This window comes from Crinia signifera, chromosome 7 (assembly GCF_055691185.1).
Source record: "Crinia signifera chromosome 7, ASM5569118v1, whole genome shotgun sequence".
Taxonomy (NCBI): Eukaryota; Metazoa; Chordata; class Amphibia; order Anura; family Myobatrachidae; genus Crinia; species Crinia signifera.
In genome coordinates, this window is record NC_139223.1 from 75,923,375 (window position 1) to 75,942,325 (window position 18,951).

Below are 18,951 nucleotides of genomic sequence, written 5' to 3' on the forward strand. Positions count from 1 at the left end.
GTCAATTGCTTAGTTAATGTAGTAGAAGTGGTCTTCCGGCTCCCTCTCGGAGGCAAGATGGTGGTGCCCATACCCGGAGCCGGCGGCAGTTGCACCGGACCCACGGGGGAGACACCACAGCCACCCGCTACCCGCCTGAGTCCCTCAGCCACCCGCTGAAACAGTAGAGGGACCGGAAACGCCGGATGGGTAAGTATTTTTTAGGTAGAAGCTTTTTAACTCTTTAACTGACAACAAGGGCTAGATTAGGGTGTGTTTGGCTCCTGAGCAACCAACTTGTTAGGGGCCCCAACAATAAAATTTGTACTTTCAAAGTAGCCTCTTCCCCTCCTTCCCCTTGCCTTCCCTTCTTCTGCTTCCCCTCAATGAAATTCTTTTTTCTCAGCACAGCTCCAGGGTGCATCAAGTGCATGCTGTAAAAATTATAGCTGGAAGCTTATTGGTTGCTCTGGACAGCTTCACTTTTAGAAGGTTTGATACATTTCCCGCAAAGGGGCCGATTAGTTAAAACATTTTTTACTATAGTAATGTGAAAAAGATGTAATTGGGACAGTTGGGAGCAGACTTCCTGTGAGAAACCAATGATCGTCACCCCTAGCCAGCTTCTTTGGGCTGTGGTCGATGCAGTCCATAGAAGCCGGGGTTTTCACATGTGCAGTCAAGCTGCTGCAGCACCTGTCAGCTCCATTGTGCAGGAGCCAAGACCTGTCCAGGGGCAGGGGCTCTCCCATTTCTCCATTTTATCTCTCTCCCTTGCAATTTTTGAACTTTTACAAAGCACAGCACAGCAATGGTCACACCTTCACTCTTCTCACATTGGGGCAGATCAATGTATTAAGCCTGGAGAAGAGATAAACGAGATAAAGAGGAGATAAAGAGAAAGGAGATAAAGCTCCAGCCAATAAACTGTTTGAAAATGACAGTTTGGAGTTGATTGGCTGGTGCTTTCTCTCCTTTCACTCTATCCTCTTTACTGCATCTCCAGTTTATCTCTTCTCCAGGGCCTGATTGGTTGGTATTTTATCTCTGTCTACTTTATTTACTTCAAGGTTTAATACATACAGTATGCCCCAAAGGCTTTCAGTTTCAGCCCTTAATCCAGCCTTGGGGGGAAATGTATTTAAAATAATGTGACCACACAATTATTTTTCCACAATTGTAGCCAGCAATGCTACATGGTTTTGCCTTGTAAATGATTGCCCCCTTAAAAAAACGGGCATCCTGCACAGCCCTGAGCTCTGAGGCTATTTCATCTGGCCCTACATTTTTTTTTACAAACTTCCAAAATAGCAAAAGGAATCACTAAGAAAAAAGATTTTTTGTAAATTCTCTTAGACAATCTTGATATACGGTACTATAGGGCTGGTGCAAGATTTTTCCGGCACCCTAGGCAAAATGTCAGCTTAATGTTCTCACTACCACCCACACACCAATAATGACTTTCCAGAACCTCCAATGAAAGTGTGAAGGTGGTGTGTTACAAGTTCAGCGCCTCCTGGTTGCATTAATCTCAACATTCTCAGAGTCATCCTTAATGTTTTGCTAACCAGACATAGGGCTAGATGTATTAAGCTTGAAAAGTAATAAAATGGAGAGTGATAAATAACTAGCCAATCAGCTTGTAACTGTAACTACCATATCACAGGTTGTGTTTGAAAAATGACAGTTACGAGCTGATTGATTGGGGGTTCATCACTCTACATTTTATCACTTTTTGAGGCTTAGTACATCCCCCCCCCCCCTTCAATATTAAACAACACACAATATAAAAAAAAATACGCTGATACTCCAGCTATGGGACTATTCACACTACTCAGCAGCACCTATTCTCGCATTTTATGGGGGACACTGTAGACTATAAGTAGGGATAGCCATCGACTATCGATTTTCCAAAAACATTGATGGTTGGGACCTAGTGCTCAATGTTTTGGCCATCGATAGGCAAGGGTCAAATAGTTTTATGCCATTGATGGACGGCATCCAATGGCTGTTTTGTTCGAATGTTTGTAAATCCAGTCATAAGAACACAGAGACATGTGAGTTCACTGCTGTGCTGTTTTATTCCATCCAACTCCAGACACACTGCCTCAGGAACACCCACTTCCCAGCATTCCCCTGGTCCTAGGGACCATCACCGAAGATTCAGGCTTACACACATTAGTAAGGGAGTGTCTACAAATATTAAGCCCATCGATGGGGGATGTGCCGATGGCCATCCCTAACTATAAGGTATAACTGGTTGAATGAGAAGTCTGGGAACCTCTGCAAAAGGCATGTCCACACAAGCTCCTTCCAATCTATATCACTGTAGTTAGTTTTTTCAAGTTTCCATAGGTGCCAGGTGCTTTTTTTGCGGCTGTTGAAGCAGCAGTGATATATTACAGTTAATTTAATTTATACACTTTTTATTATATATTTTACAGAATACACAGTGGGAAATTCCCATTGAAGATGTGTTTTCCCTCTGCCAGAGGGGGCTACTGCCTTATGGGGGAGAGTTTCTTGGTGGCATGTTTCACGGCTAGAGCTATGACACACACAACAGATTGCAACAGTTTTGAGCATCTGGGGGGGGGACATTTTTATTGCTATTGTTTTCTTTCAGAAGAAGTGAGAAATACATTGTGGTTTTCACACGGTACAAATAAAGCATGGTCATAGTGTTACAGCCGTGATAGCCACTGACAAGAACGGGTGCAATCTCCAGAACTTCATTATACTGTATGCATGCTTTCATACGCCACGCATTTCAGATGTCCGGTGGCCTTGTGGACACCCCATCTCCACTGATTTACCATGATGTGATGACAGGTTAAGGTCACCAGACCGTACAAACCAAAACTGCTGCTTGTGAGGGCAATCATGGGGACAAAACTGTTGCATAAAACGTGCCTTAACCCCAATTAGTGCAGCGCAGACTTGGTAACAGAAAGCCCAACGGTGAATTCAGGACGAGATTTATTTCTTCAGCCTCTCCTCCTTGCACGTTCCATCCACGAACAGCCCGCCAAAGACTCAGCTCTGGGGGCATCTTAGCAGCGCCCAACTCATACTTTACTTGCCTTCTATTGTAAACTAGTTTTAGGTAAATTATAGTTGGTAGTAGAATTTTGCACATTACCCTGTTGAGGGGGCTTGTTATGATGCACCCATAGTTCATGTCTATCTAGTTATCTACTTACCAGGTTGTAAGCTCCTCAGAACAGGGTCCTTTTCCCTCATGTTGTCAAAGCCCTCTTCTCTTCACATTTCACTCCCAGCTCTCCCATACTGAAACACTATCTCCGCATACTCATCTCCATCTTTGGCCCCTATTGGTACATTGACCAAGTTCTCACTACTTACATCTAAGCTGTAATGTGTATTGAATTGTGGTGCTCTTTTTACCTGTACTCTATTTTTGTTATTTATTTACTGTAATGTTACGTTTTGTCTCCCTGTACTGTTCCTTTGTACGGCGCTGCAAAACACTTGCGGGATCGTATAAATAAAATTATTATAATAATAATAATAAATAATAATAACATTGCAAAATTGGACTTATTTGTTTGCAACTATTGGCTGTGGAGTTTCTTCTCACTTAATATACATAGGTCATTCTGATTGACTTGCAAAGCTGTGAAATTTGCAGCTTTGTGAGTCAAGTAAACGCTGCATGCACGCAGGCAGATTTCACCCACATGCATGCGAATGGAAGTAATGCATAAACATTTATTTGCAGCTTGTGTGTGGGGACAAAATCATTCGATGGTCACTGACCATCAAATGATTTCTAAGGTGTTCGCAAATCTAAGACACTGGGGAAGATTCTCTAAGAATCTCCGCCCCCCTTCGCCGCCCATCGCATTTATAATTATCGCATATGTTGTAACATATGCGGTAATTAAGGCAAAGGACAGCTCTTGCGTTAAGAGCTGTCCTTTGCGGTGAGAGTCGCCGGGTCCCAGCAGGTCCCGGCGGCTCCCCCCTCCCTCACACACCCGGCGCTGCTGCTGCTGCGCCAGGCTCTCCTCCTCCCTGCACCCGGAAGAGGATCAGTGCAGGGAGGAGGTCACAGGTCCGGGCAGCACAGCTCTGTGCTGCCCGGACACAGGTGTGGGGGGAGGGGGCGATGCGGGGAGGCGGGGGGTCGGCGCGGGGCGGCGGAGGGTTGCGGTAGAAGCCCATTGGCTTCTATGGGGCATCGCCAGATTTTTCTGGCGATGCCCCCCGCCGCGGTAACCCGGCGGGGGATGCTTACGGCATCCCAAAATGCGGTAAAAACCCCGATAACGGGGTTTTTACCGCATTTTTTCGCTTAGAGAATCTCCCCCACTCTCTGGTATCTCACATTTGCAGCTACCTTGTACAGGAAGAGGGTCATCCGGTGACGTCAGCTGACCGCCCCTGGCACCCGCTTCACATGCGAATTACCATGGGAGCCCCAGGGTTCCCATGGGCGTGAATCCAATCTGCGCACATACAATATGGCCTGCACATGCACATAAGCGAACATGCGCATGTACAGTACATCAACATCGCTCACTGTTGTGAATTTGTAAGTTGAGGATGAATCAGAATGACCTCCATAATCTCATTCAGCAACAACACAATAAATGGGATGCATATTCATTTAAATTCCAAATGCAATTTAACCTAAATTCTTACATCTGTGATAAAAAAACAACTAATTTTAAATCTTTCTAGTGTCCTATTAGTGTGTTTATTCAAGACTACATGGGCCAAGTGTTATGTGCCTTCAAATTCCTGATTAATGGTGTTAGAGACACCCAATGGGCAGTGTTAGACAAGCCCAATAGGTGGTTCTAGACACACCCTTTTCACAATGCACCCCCTAATAAAATGTGCTGCGCACGCCGATGGCCGCAGCTCACACTAAAGACCATTAGCAGGCTCTGAGATAAGAAGACTACTGTTACGCAAAATGTGTTCTCTGCTGCAGGGGGCTAAGATGGGGTTGCTGACAGTTGACCTTAGCGACTCCTGTGGCCAGATAGCAGTCATGGGCCCTTATTCAGATCTGATCGCAGTACAAATTTGCTCTCAAAATGGGCAAAACCATGAGCACTGCAGGTGGGGCAGATGTAACATGTATAGAGTTATATTTGTGTAAGTTATTTGTTTCTGTGCAGGGTAAATACTGGCTTCAATTTAGATCTCGGTTTTAACACACCCCACCCAAATTTAATTCTCTCGGCACATGTTAAATCTGCCCCACCTGCAGTGCACATGGTTTTGCCATTTTTGAGAACAAATTTGTACTGCGATCAAATCTGAATAAGGGCCATAGTGACTGCAGCAAATCACTGTACTTGCAAATTCAATCACCCACAGTTATCTCCCAACGGGGGAGACGGCTGCTGTGTGCTATTCAATGCGGACTTCCCCGACAGCATTGAACAGGGGATAACGCAGAACGAGCCTGACTTCACAAGCAGTCGGGCTCGTTCTGCCGAGAATGGCAAGGAAGTGACGAGCTCCTGGCTGCAGCTCGCCTCTTCCCGGCCGCAGCTCGCGGCCACGTCCCCATCTCGGCCCGCTGCAGGCGGGACATTGAATCCCGCCTGTGATTTCTCGGTCGAGCAGACCGAGAACAGAGCAGGGTCACGGCTACTCGACAGCCGTGACCCCACATTGAATACCTCCTTAGAGTTACCCTCTGGGAGATTTAATTTTTGATGCAGGGCAACAGTATAGAAATACTTCCATCGGGACTCTCCTGCAGGATCCAGAGAGTAGGCAACTATAAGTTACCGCCTCCAGGAGCAAAGATGTTGACAGCTCTCTGGCAAAAACATCCTCTTTTATAATGTACCTCATTACTGTGTAATTTTTCTATCCTCTATCCACTCTGGCCCTTATTCTGGTTCACTCGCAAAGGCAAATTCCTTCTCAAATGGACAAAACCATGTGCACTGTAGGTGGAACCTATGTAACTTGTGCAGAGAGAATTAGATTTGGGTGGGGTTTGTACTTCAAAGTGAGATCTATATTGCAGTGTAAAAATAAAGCAGTCAGTATTTTCCCTGCACAGAAACAAAATAACTCACCCAAATCTAATTCTCTCTGCACATGTTACATCTGCCACCCTGCAGTGCACATGCTTTTGTCCATTTGAGAAGGAATTTGCCTTTGCGAGTGAACCAGAATAAGTGCCTCTATCCTTAAGGGTTAGGGCTGCATACATTCACAGTATGTTTTAATGCCAAACATCTTGTTTGCTTATGTGATCTTTATTATTATATTGCAAATAAAATATATTGTTGTTGGACATGGCAAAAAAAAAAATTAAGAAAAAAAAGTGTTCATGGCAAAGTGTGGAAAAAGTGCAAGTCTGGTGGTCTCCTGAGGTGCAAATACAACAACCCTGGCAGAGAAGTGACTGTTGGTCAGACTAATAAGAGGATTTCTGAGAACATAAATTGGTGTAAGCAAAATTAAATTTGAGGAGGTTTAAATATAAAAATGGGGAAATGATAATAAAAAAAGAAAGTGAAAGAGAAAATAAATACCTAAACCACTGTTACTGATTGCACAAATAGGATCAAGGTACAATGGCATTCTGGAGAAGATATCTCTATACAGCCCTTGTACACAGACACACAGGGGTTATTCTGGTTGATTCACAAGGCCACCCATTCGCAAGGCATATTTGCACGTAGGGCATGTGAATGGATGTTACACAGTAACATCCATAAGCGTTACACAGTCAGATCCATGCACACGTCATTCATACCCACTTATCTAAAAATTAAGACTCGGACAACTGCATTTGGCATGAAAGGGCTCTGCTTTTTATTTATTTGAAGAGGAAGGCCTATTTATAACTAACTCTTAATAAAAGGTCCCTTTCTCTAAAATAAGGAGGTGGTGAGAAGAATGGTTAAAATTATGGACAGAAATGTATGCAAAAAATTATATAATTCAAATAAGAAAAAGGGGGGCCAACTGCCCTGATGACCAAGGATTGACCATCTGCCGCTATCCTTGGCCACCTTAAAATTAAGGATCGGCCTTCTGCCACTATCCTTTTCAAAACAGAAAATAACACCAACATTAAATTCAATCTACTAATGGGCCAACTGCCCCACAATGGTCAGGGATCGACCATCTGCTACTATCCCTGACCATGACCCAATCGGTAATGGCAGAGCTGATTACTCCACCCCAATAATTGGGCCAACTACCCGTCAATGGTCAGGGATCAACCATCTGCCACTATCCCTGACCACGGCACAAATGGCAAAGCTGATTACTCTGCTGCCTAAGGAAATAATAATTAAGCCTACTGCCCCATTCATATAATTACGACAGCCGATCATAAAGTGGTGCGTGGACCCACCTGGACCGGTGATGCCCACCTTCGTGAGCTGATATACATGCCTAGCCACTTATATGACTAAACTGTCCAATATTTTAAATATAAGCAAAACATATAACCATTCTGAACCGGCCAACTGCCAGGTTCCTCAAAACCTGCACCGCCACCACAACCAAACCTTAACCTAAAAAGAACAGCAACTCCTAAACGTAGCTGTTGAAAATACAATCAAAAAGCAAGATAGGCCATCATACGTATTGTCATTGCTCCTAAACCAATATTTGAACAATAGTATCGTTGCCCAGTAATTGAAAATTCACAAATACAGGAACTCAAATTTCCCATGAAGCACGCATAATGTTCCGCAGTTCATTGCAAACGAAGGGTCTACCAACCCATCCACGTCAAAGCTGAAATTCTGTTAACGATGTCACATTGAGCGTACCAGGGCCATAAACAACCAATGTATAGATGGTCTATGAGCCCAAAAATGTTAGCAGCCATAACCGCACTCATGCTAGAATTTTGTATTGTCCATAAAATTTATAAAAAAGGGGATTGTAAAAATGATAACCTGCATGATGAAGGAGGGGGGGAGGGGGAATGGGTCGCCCAGTTTGACTTGAGGCAAAAAAGGCTCTGCCAGCCAAACTTAAAACTGATGGTCACCCAAAAAATTCCTCAAGGCCCCCGCAAAGGCAAAAGGCGTTTGTGACAAGCAGATAACTCCTCAAGGGGGCACACTGACAGACGGAGGCCCGCTGAAACGTAGAAACGCACCAGACCTCCGGCTACCCAGTGACCGGATTACAACTTAAGGCCAACCCGTGCCACGGTCACCTAAACAGCAACAATACAAACGGGTGTGCCCAGCAGTCGTCTGGTATAAGACCCGGATGCCAGATGCCGCGCTCCGAAACCAACCTGATTGTACAAGTAACCAAAACGTGAACCATTTAAAGAAATGAGTTCACCATGGCAAACAAGGACACCAAATCCAAATGAGCCCCAGCCATCACCACCAGACAAACCCGGCGCCCATGACAGGGACCCATCCAGACCCAATGCCCCCGCCAACTATGCAAGTCCCGGGACGCTGCATCCAACATCATAAAATCCGATGGGGCAAGCGACGACAAAGCACGCCCACATGGGCAACGCTGCTGTACTAGATTTAGACAGCAGCTCACCCATCCTGAGTGTACGATATAAAGCCAAAACGGAGTTCAATCTAAAAGACGAACTACGCCTGGCTAAACAGTAAAATGCTCCTTGGAATATATATTTTAGCAACAAGGCTGGCATCAGGCTGTCCTACTCCCGGCAAGATGGAGCTATCTTGGAGAGCCCTGTAGATATCCTGAAAAAGAAAGACATGGTAATGCTCTTTGTCATGTGAATACGGATAATCAGGATAAGTGCACCCACAGCTGTCAGAAGCAGGAGTGCTATTTCCCAGCAGCATTAAGGGTATCACCCAAGAGCAGAATTAAGTAAGGCTCACCACTATCTCTGCTTGCTTGTTCCAAATGGGAAGCCGACCCTAAAATTCCTGCAAGACTGAATGCTACCCCACTAGCAGGCTCTATGTACCTATGCGCCCACATATATACACGGAGGATAAACCCGCCACGTGTATTGTATTGTCCATCTATTTAATGATTTTGGAGAGGGTGCATCTATTTAACAATTTCCAAAGATACTATAAAGGGCAATTGCTGCAGTACACCAGCGGTGAACATGCAGAGTCTCGCAATATGCAATCCAGAGATAACTGTGTAGCTAGGAATTGGGACCAAGAAGTAGGTATGCCTCTTGACCATGCATGCAAAGAACATCACCAGACTATCCTGAAAACATCATATGCGCTAAAATGCAAACGCCACACACTCGGCTCACAAGGTGATAGTGATAATCGAGCCTATTAGACAACTTGTCTTAGTTTATTAATTAAACTCAGGATTGGAAATACATATATATATATATATATATATAGGATGGCGTGCACTTCATATGGACATCATGAGGTGTTCTGGCACTAATGTACATGTTTTTGGCTGTCTTAAAGTCTTGATAAAGGCTCTGATACGAGCCTAAACGTTGACCTATGATGTGACAATGTGATTGAATAAAGCCCAGATTTATTATCTTCAGTCTGGAGATTGGCCTCTTATTGTACCCACGTATATAATAGTTTCCATCAAATTAATTTCTGAGTGTACACCCCAGCAAAAGTGGATTGGATTAGCGAGTGCCTCCTAACCCGCAGATTATATTTATATATATATATATATATATATACCAAATATAACTATATAGTTTCAAATTAGGACCAAGAAGGAGTTATGTCTCCCATCCATGCATGCCAAGAAAACATCTGCCAGGACTATATGGCAACTATAATGAAGCCGCTTAAGACTCGCTGCCATTATATCGACTATGGGCTACGTACTCTGTGCTCGCAGAAGTAACTGAGCCTGTTCAATTAAACAATTATAAATAGTTGACATGCTTATACGTAACTAGCCGCCGTGAGTGCTAAAACCGAAATATAAATCAAAACAGCGTACAAATTCTCCGTGTAAATTTCCCCCTCACTGGGTACCAGGATCAGTAACAAATGGGAATCTACAATTCGTGGACTCTGCCTTCGTCCTAGCAGTAAGAGAAGAACCATCAAGATCATAAGCTGATACATCCGCCCGGACCGCGACCATCGCCTCGACCACCAACGTCTGTTATTCTTCTCATGTGCACCGCATCATGTGTACAGCATCTGCAAAAAACAGGGGACACAAAAACACGCACTTCCTTCCAAAAAATTAACAGTCCCGGTAACAACCCTTTCTATGAAATGCTGACGTGCGGCGAACCTATGCCCGCGAATTGCATACAGCGTGGCCCCACATATAAATTGAAAAACCCGAGGGCACGGTTGTAAAATGGCGGTGATTAACCAAATATCCTGTCTGATAACAATAATTTATAAATAATTATATAATTTATAAATAAAACTAAATAGCTGAAAAGGCCATAACCATAATTATAGGATTAAGGGGTAGATTTATTAATAGACGATCAGGGGAATCTGCGCTATCCCCGTGCGTTATAGCAGGGGATAGCGCTTCCCCTGATCTATCACACCCGCCGAGCGTTTACTCTAACGCCGGCGGTGTGGGGCAGGAGGCATAGCGCAGGGGCGATGTTTTGCACTGCGCCCCTGCCTCCTGCCAGATTTATGAACGGTCAGCATCGCTGACCGTTCCGCCGCCTGCAGCTGTCCACTTCGCCAGCTGCAGGCGGCGATGCCCTATACCTAACAGCAGGGACAGCGCTGTCCCTGCTGCTGGAGCTGAGCTGCGCTGGGATCTCGCGAGACTAGCAAGATCCCGCGCATGCGCAGTCCAGCCGGCCGGGGGGAAAGGAGACGGCGCATCAGTATCTGATGCGCTGTCTCCAGGAGGGACATCGCCGGAGGGGGGAGTTAGCGCTCCCCCACTCCGGCGGCAAGATCTTAATAGATCTTGTCGGTGTTCCCTCCTGCTTCGCCTCGCTAATGAGGCGAAGCAGGAACTGCTATAGCGGCGCGAAAGGCGCCGCTATAATAAATCTACCCCTAAGTGCCTTGCAAATATGTGCAGCTTTAAAATACACTGATACTGTACAGTAGGTTAATTGCCTGCCAACAAATCTAAACCCCAAATTAAATACAGTACGTGTGCGTAGACATATATGGCAGAGAACACAGCCTACAGGCCCCACCGGGGCAGGGCCCAACAAGAATGCTCAAACATATCTATGCAAAGTGTGCGGACCATGTGTGCGCTATAAAATTAACTGACAACAAAATTTGAACGGGTATACCTGTGTATACTTGGAAAAAAGGTTTGGATTGATGTGCTTAGAAAACTAGGGACTGGGCTGATCTAGAAAGGAAAATGCACTGCGAGGCCTCTGAACCATACAGATGTCATTACATATGATTACATATGACGAGACCCATGGTACAAAATATGTTCAATCTCAAAATATTAACCCTACATCTAATATATGTGTGTAGAGTGCCAGCTACCTTTGCACAGGGACTGCGTGAATGTTACAAGCATCCTTGTAAAGTTGTGAGTAAAGTGCGCTCTAAGATTTGCTAAGAAACTAACTAATAGAATTAATATCGGGCACCCAACACTAACTGTACTAATAGTGGGCAAAATAGGCACTGTTGTTCTATTGAAACATAACTGTACAGTAAATATAAATGAATACCAATAAGAATCAGCTACAAATTGTCAGGTATAATTGCCTACCATTGTAAATAAATATGGAGTACTGTCCCAGAACAAAGGAATGGCAGATATAGAGAGGGAACCGAGCTCTGAGATCATACTGATTGCACTGAGATCACGGGCCCGACCACAAACAATGCCCCAACGTATGAAACCTGTACCCCCTCCTTGCAATCAGGTACTCCACCCACACTGCAAAACTACACATTATGCAAAATCAACAATATTAACCCCAGAATGAATGTGTGTGTGTAGATTGCAAGCTACACTGGGTCAGGGCTGGTGTGAATGCTACACAACTCCCCACAAAGCACCGTGGGTAAAGTGCGCTACATAATAGCTGTTAATAAATTAATAAATAAAAATAATAACTGTCACATATTTTCCTTTAACATAATATACTAAGGGTGAGCAAAACCGGTACTGTTGGTGAACTGACAGCTAACTGTTCGGTGTATATAAATAATATTGCTTTATATTGGCAGGTATACTTGCATATAACAGGAATTAGATTTGGAGTGTTGTGCTTAGAAATTTAAAGAGGGAACTGCGCTGCCGGGCCTTTGATAGCATATGAACTATGGCAGCATATGAACTAACCAAGAATGCATTAACAGAACCTATTACTATTAATAATATAATAGTGATAATAATATTGCTTGCGAATGGAGGCTATCTGCATAATCAAGGAGTTTTGCGGTTTAATAGCATAACTGCATCACCAAAGTGACCCCACTGATTCATAAAGAATTGATGGACAAACTAGTAGTCCACACGCAAAATGGCTGCCACCACTATACATAGGCAACAGAGAGGGTATGTGTGTCCTTAAACTGTGTCCTGCAACATCCATCCCTACACATGCTCCCAGCAGGGGGCATATAAGAATCACTTTATACTCTGAAATCCCTGAACAGCCAAAGCAGCCAGGGAGCTATAAGGATGCCTCCTACACTGTATACCCATAACAGCCCATCCCATACCCTCCAACTGTACCGTTTTTGCCGGTACAGTACCGTTTTTGAATGGTCTGTACCGGCAAAAAAGTGTACCGATGTACCGATTTTCCGTCTTCCAGCCTGGTTCCAGGCGGTGTTCCTTCTTTAAAGAACCTGCGCTATTATTTATTGTGATCATTTACCGCGTGTACAGTATAGAACAGCTGGTGGTACTTATAGTGACTGTATAGTGCTCTGCAGACTACCTGTTTGCAGTTTGCACTTACAGCCGGAAGTGCCCGTCTGAGCTGTGCCGGGTGCCTGGAAGCGGGACATATGAGTAGGCAGGGAGTGCAGTGGCGGGGGGTGAGCAGCCTCACCCAGCCAGTTATAGTGTGAGCTGGGATGGCCCACCCACCGCAGCCTGCCAGCGTCTGCAACATAGAGGATGAGGAAGCATCGCCCTGCTGTTCTCAGGTAGTGGTGGCAGATGGGCTCTGGTGACCCAATAGGAGTCTGCATAAAGTGCATAGACCATTTATGTAGACTGCTATAAGCTTTACCTTTGGCCACTCCCTCTTTCCCAATGACCACGCCCCTTTCAATTGTGTACTGGTTTCTGCCCTCCAAATGTTGGCGGGTATGCCATCCCTTGCAGCTCTACCTGAGCTGGCTGAGTCCTGACACTGTACTGTACTGGGCTTTATAATCCTGACTGTAGTAAGGTGAGGCAGTGACAGAAGCCTATAAGGAAACAACAGGGGGTGAAATCCTGACAGGGATGGAGGCCTGTACCATTATAGCCCACTGTTAGAGGGGGGAGGTAAAATGATGCTGACCCCTCCTACACTACTCTGACTATACCCATAACAGCCCATCCCCTGCAGCTCTACCTAAACTGGCTGAGCTCTTACACTGTACTGGCCATTATAATCCTGACTTTAGTAAGGTGAGGCAGTGGCAGCCGGGCTTCTGGCACCATAGCATAATAAGGAAACAACAGGTGGATGTAACCCTGACAGGGATGAAGGCCTGTACCATTATAGCCCACTGTTAGAGGGGGGAGGAAAGTAAATATCTCTGAAGATAGACAGGAAAAGTAATATGACTCAGCAATATCATCCAGCTCTTCTGACTGACTATCACTATGAGAGAAAAACAGAGAGAAAATGAAGCTAGACAGAAGGGAAAGATGGAGAGAGAAAAGGATAAGGTACAGCTAAAGCTGATGAATATGAGTCTGAGAGACAGCACTTATCTCCTGCAACTAATCTGACTGAAAAGAGATGGAACCTTCTAGACATAGGCATATATCAGATGTAGAGCCACTCCCCTGATATTCCATCAACCAATCAAATCAGTACTCCCTTCACACAATGTTCCTCCCCTTAAAAGCTCAACCCCCACATGCCAGTGTATATGATTCCTTGTTACATGCCCATGCTGGTAAGCTTATGTTGCTTTGGATAAACTAGTTATCCTCTGCAATATTTCACAGCCTTGTGGGATAAGCCCCCATCATCATAGGCGTGCGCAGCCCATTTTATTAGAGGGTGCACCACGGGGGGGGGGGTGTCCATCACATCTATTGGGCGTGTCCATCACCGCCTATGGGCATCAATGCAAACTAAATAGGTGACTTAGTTATGTATATGCACTTCAGAATACTAAAAACAGGGACAGTGCGCGCCGAAGGTGCGCTACAAAAATTTACACTGTAATGCCCTTTACACATAATGACACACACAGTAATGCCCATTACATATAATGCATTGCACAGTAATGCCCATTCTACATAATGCCATCCAACATAATGCTCATTCCACATAATGCCACACACCATAATGCCCATCACACAGTAATGTCCATTCCACATGCCAGGGCTTGACAAATTTTTGTAAAAAAGGGACCATAGGGACAGTGCGCGCGCCGAAAATTTTCACCGTAATGCCTATTACACGTCACACAGACATTACATAGTATACCACATGCCATAATGCCCATTATATGTTGTGCCTCACACGGTTAAGCCCATTACGTCTCAGACCGTGATGCCCATTACACATTATGCCACACACCGTGATGCCCATTTCACATTATTACACATTATTTGACACAAGTGATGCCCATTACACGTTATGCCACACACCATAATGCCCATTACATGTTGCGCCTCACACCGTGATACCCATTACAAGTGCGCCTCACACCGTGATATCCATTAGATGTTGTGCCTCACATCATGATGCCCATTATGTCTCAGACCATCATGCCCATTACACATTAAGCCACACACCGTGTTGCCCATTACACATTATGCCACACACCCTCGTGCCCATTACACATTATTACACATTATTTGACACATGTGATGCCCATTACACATTATGACACACACACTGTAATGCCCATTACATATTATATAAAACAGGACAGACGGGGGCAAAGATGGACAGATAGAACAATATAGATAGACAGATGGACATGGGGAGGGGCGAGCACAGATGGATGGATGGGGGGGTAATAGACAGATGGGGACAAAATACCATATTGGGGGACAGACTAACGGATGGAGGGGCAGCATAGACAGAGGGAAGAGTTGGGGGGGCAAAGGAAGGAAAGGCTGGGAAGAGCAAGGGGGGGTTATATATATGTAAGTACAGTATGTGTGTGAGTATATATATATATATATATATATATATATATATACACACACAAACTCTTACTGTACTTGTAAATGTGCTGCCTGCCTTACTTTCACTTATGTAGATGTTTGGTGAGGCAGACAGTCTGTGCACAACGACTCCTGCAGGTCCACGGCCACGCCTCCTTCCTTCTCTCTGCAGCCTGCGTGCTCAGCCAATCACTGAGCCGCAGGCTGCTGTGTCAGATGTGATTGGACAGCTGAGCCGTCGCTCAGCTGTCCTGTCCTATACGGCGCCGGCACCCTATATGGTGCTGTCAATCAGCAGGACTCCCGGGACCCGTAGCAGAGCGCAGCGCGATAAGTAAATACACAGCCTGTCCTGCACAGGCGTCGGCGCCCACCGCAGACCCCGCTGGCGCTTGCTCCTCCAAGCAGCCGCGGGGTCTATCTGGCTGCAATCGTGCGGGTGCGCGGGGGTGCCCGATCATTAGGAGGTGCCTGTGCACCCCTGGCACCCCCCGTGCGCACGCCTATGCCCATCATTCGATGGTCGTCTGAAGGGGAAGGCTCACGCATATGTAAGGTTGTCTCAGATCAACCTTACAGATGCGTGTCTGCTCGGGGGAAAGTAGGTGGGCAGCTGACATTTGGTGATGTCAGCTGCCCGCCCCCTGCCTGTCTGTCATGCCTCATTAGCATGAGAACGCCCAGCATTCTCATGGGAACGCCCATGAAATGCTGGGTGTTCCCATATGGTAGTGGGGCAGCCTGCCACCCCCCACTCTCAAGGTTGTTTGCTTGCACCCGGCGAACAACCTGTTCACCATGGCTGGACGCAACAAGCGCATGCACATGCGCAGAAATGCACATATAAGAAACATTGGTCCACGTGCGAACGAGCCCCTTGTGCGTACGGACCTGAATAAGGGCCACAAAGAAAACAGCAGGCACTTCATGCTTATAAACAAATCATTTTAGTACCCCCATGTATTCTGGAGTGCACCAATAGGTTGTGATAATAATTGGCTAGCGCCACCCATTCGCAAGGGTGACTCACTCGCAGGGGCTTGCGAATGAATGTTACACATTAACAATCTTTCGCAGGGCAGGGGGAACCTCCAACATCTTTCAATGGTCGCCGACAATCGAAAGATGTGGAAGGTGCACACATATAAAAGTAACTCTCAAGACACTTACATATGCGTGCACGCTGGGAAGGAAAGGGGCAGGCATCTGGCATCCGGTGATGTCAGCTGCCAGTCCCCTAACACCCACGTCATGGCCTCATTTTCATGAGAACGCCCAGAATTCTCATGGGAACGCCCATGAAACGCTGGGTGTTCCCAAATGCTAATGAGGCCGCCACCCCACGCCCCTCTCCGCTCCCTGCCCACTGTTCTGGATGCGTGCACCTGGTAAACAGTCTGTACACTGTGGGTGCACGCACCCTGCATATACACATGCGCAGAAATCGCTAGGCAGAAAACATCAGTCCCCGTGCGAACGCAGCCCTGCTGCGTAGGAACCAGAATAACCCCCTTTTTGTAAGAAAATGGCTGCAGAGACCCATCACAGGGACAGATATTTATTTCAAACTCTATTACTGCATGCAAAAACATCCATGCAATGCAGTCATTTATCGCATTGCAAATTGGGCCCATATCAGTGGCACAACTATAGAGGGTCCAAGGGATGAAGCTGTGGTGGTGCTTAAGGTACAAGACAAACAGTTTTAATTAAATACATTTAATAAAAATTCACACATATATTCATAAAACATATATATATATATATATATATATATATATATATATATATGTATATATATATATATATATATATATATATATATATATATATATATATATATATATATATATATATATATATATATATATATATATATATATATATATATATATATATATATATACCTCCCAGGGTATCAAAGTAAAGTGTAGTATATAGTAATGATCAATATAATAAACAATAAAAATATTTACTTCTAAAACATTTGCATATTAAACAGATGAATGTCTGCTATTCAGCACATGGGCAGATATCCTCCTCCAATCATAATTGGAGAATATGAAAGGGAAGTTATGCTGCTTGCAGGGTGAATGTACTCCTTACATGTAAATCTGCATATCCAGTTAATTAGTTTCTGTATGAGGGAACAGTTAATCACTAGGTTTGTGGGGTAATTAGCAATGCACAGTCATTTTCTCCTCTGTTAGATGGCCCAGTCCCGACTTAGGTTATGCTGTTAGCTTGCACGTCCTTGTTTGAACACAGGGAATCATGCCGCTTACCGGCGACTGTATGGTATTGGTATATTGGCACTTATTCTGGTTGACTCTCTCAGGCACGTATTCGTACGGAGAACGGTTCTTAGCTCACTGTGCATGCGTACCACTCGCAAGGCGCATGTGCAGACCTGGAAAGCTGTGCACGCTCCTGACCTTACAAGTAGAAATGGTCTAGTGAGCGAACTCATGCAGAGTAGGCATATTGTGGGCATATTGATGGGCGTGGCCATAAAACTGGGCAAAACTGGGCGGTTACCAGGGCGTACACTAGTATGGTGGCTACATGTGCTGGGCAGTGGCTTCGCTCCACTGTATGAGCACTCGGACTGATCGAGCTCAAAATCACTCGCTCCTTAAAAGTAAGTCTCACGCCTCGCAGGCCTGCCGCTTCTCGGCCCCGAATTCGCCCGGGCGATCAACACACACAATTTATAAACTACATGCACCTGCAGGCAATATACACACCCATGCAGCATTCAAGTTTCTCTCATTAATCAATTAACTAACATCATGGCAGCCACACGGGAAGCACACTTTTTCACTTTAACCATTTACAGGTCTCTGCATTCATATCTCTTATATATTTTATTGTTTTTACACAAAATTGCACCATCATTCTTAACTGCTATTATGTGCCATTTCAAAATCGGCAACCTTAACACACAAGTGTGCCTATAATGTTGCGACAATAGTACACACAATTACAACAAGTCAACATGTGTCAACTCTCATACTTGCATGCAATGGTAATTGGTTAATGGTTTGAATATTACTTCTGAGCAGCTTCATGCTGTGGCGTGTTAAACACCAGCAGAGCCTGTTCGCTCTGCCGTCCGCTCGCCCGCATGCTGGAAGTCTAAGCGGACAGGCTAAGATCCGTATGAACACGTTAGTGTATGAGCATTAGCACACCACTCCCCTTTGTGTGTGGATCCGAACGAATGGGTTCGCCGGCCTTATAGGTGTGCCTTCGCTCCCTGTGTGCGTGTGCGGACTGTTTGCTCGGCTCCATGCAAATGTGTAAGCAAACAAATCTACCAGAATAAGGGCCAATGGCCTTCAGCTGGCCATACAGCCACAGATTGATTGTCAGATCTGGCTGGTTGGAACAAAGAACCTGGAAATATATCTGAATGAATGGTCAACTGTCATTTGCTATCAACCGTAACCAGGATTTTGTTCCAACCAGTCAGATCTTAGAATTAATCTGTAGATGTATAGCTACCTTTAGTCCCATATGTCGGGGGACGATTGATGTCCTATGTTTCCTGGGGGAGCCATAGGTCCGTGGTCCTGGACTGCTGCGGCTACGTCAACGGCCAACACAGGAGTCGGATCTCTATTAGTGCAGTGGTCAAGTCTCCGCTTATGCGGCATCCATCTTTTTGCGGCTTGCTTTTTGCTGCGGCTGAAGGAGGAGATAATGGAATTGAGGGCTGTAAATTTATAAAGC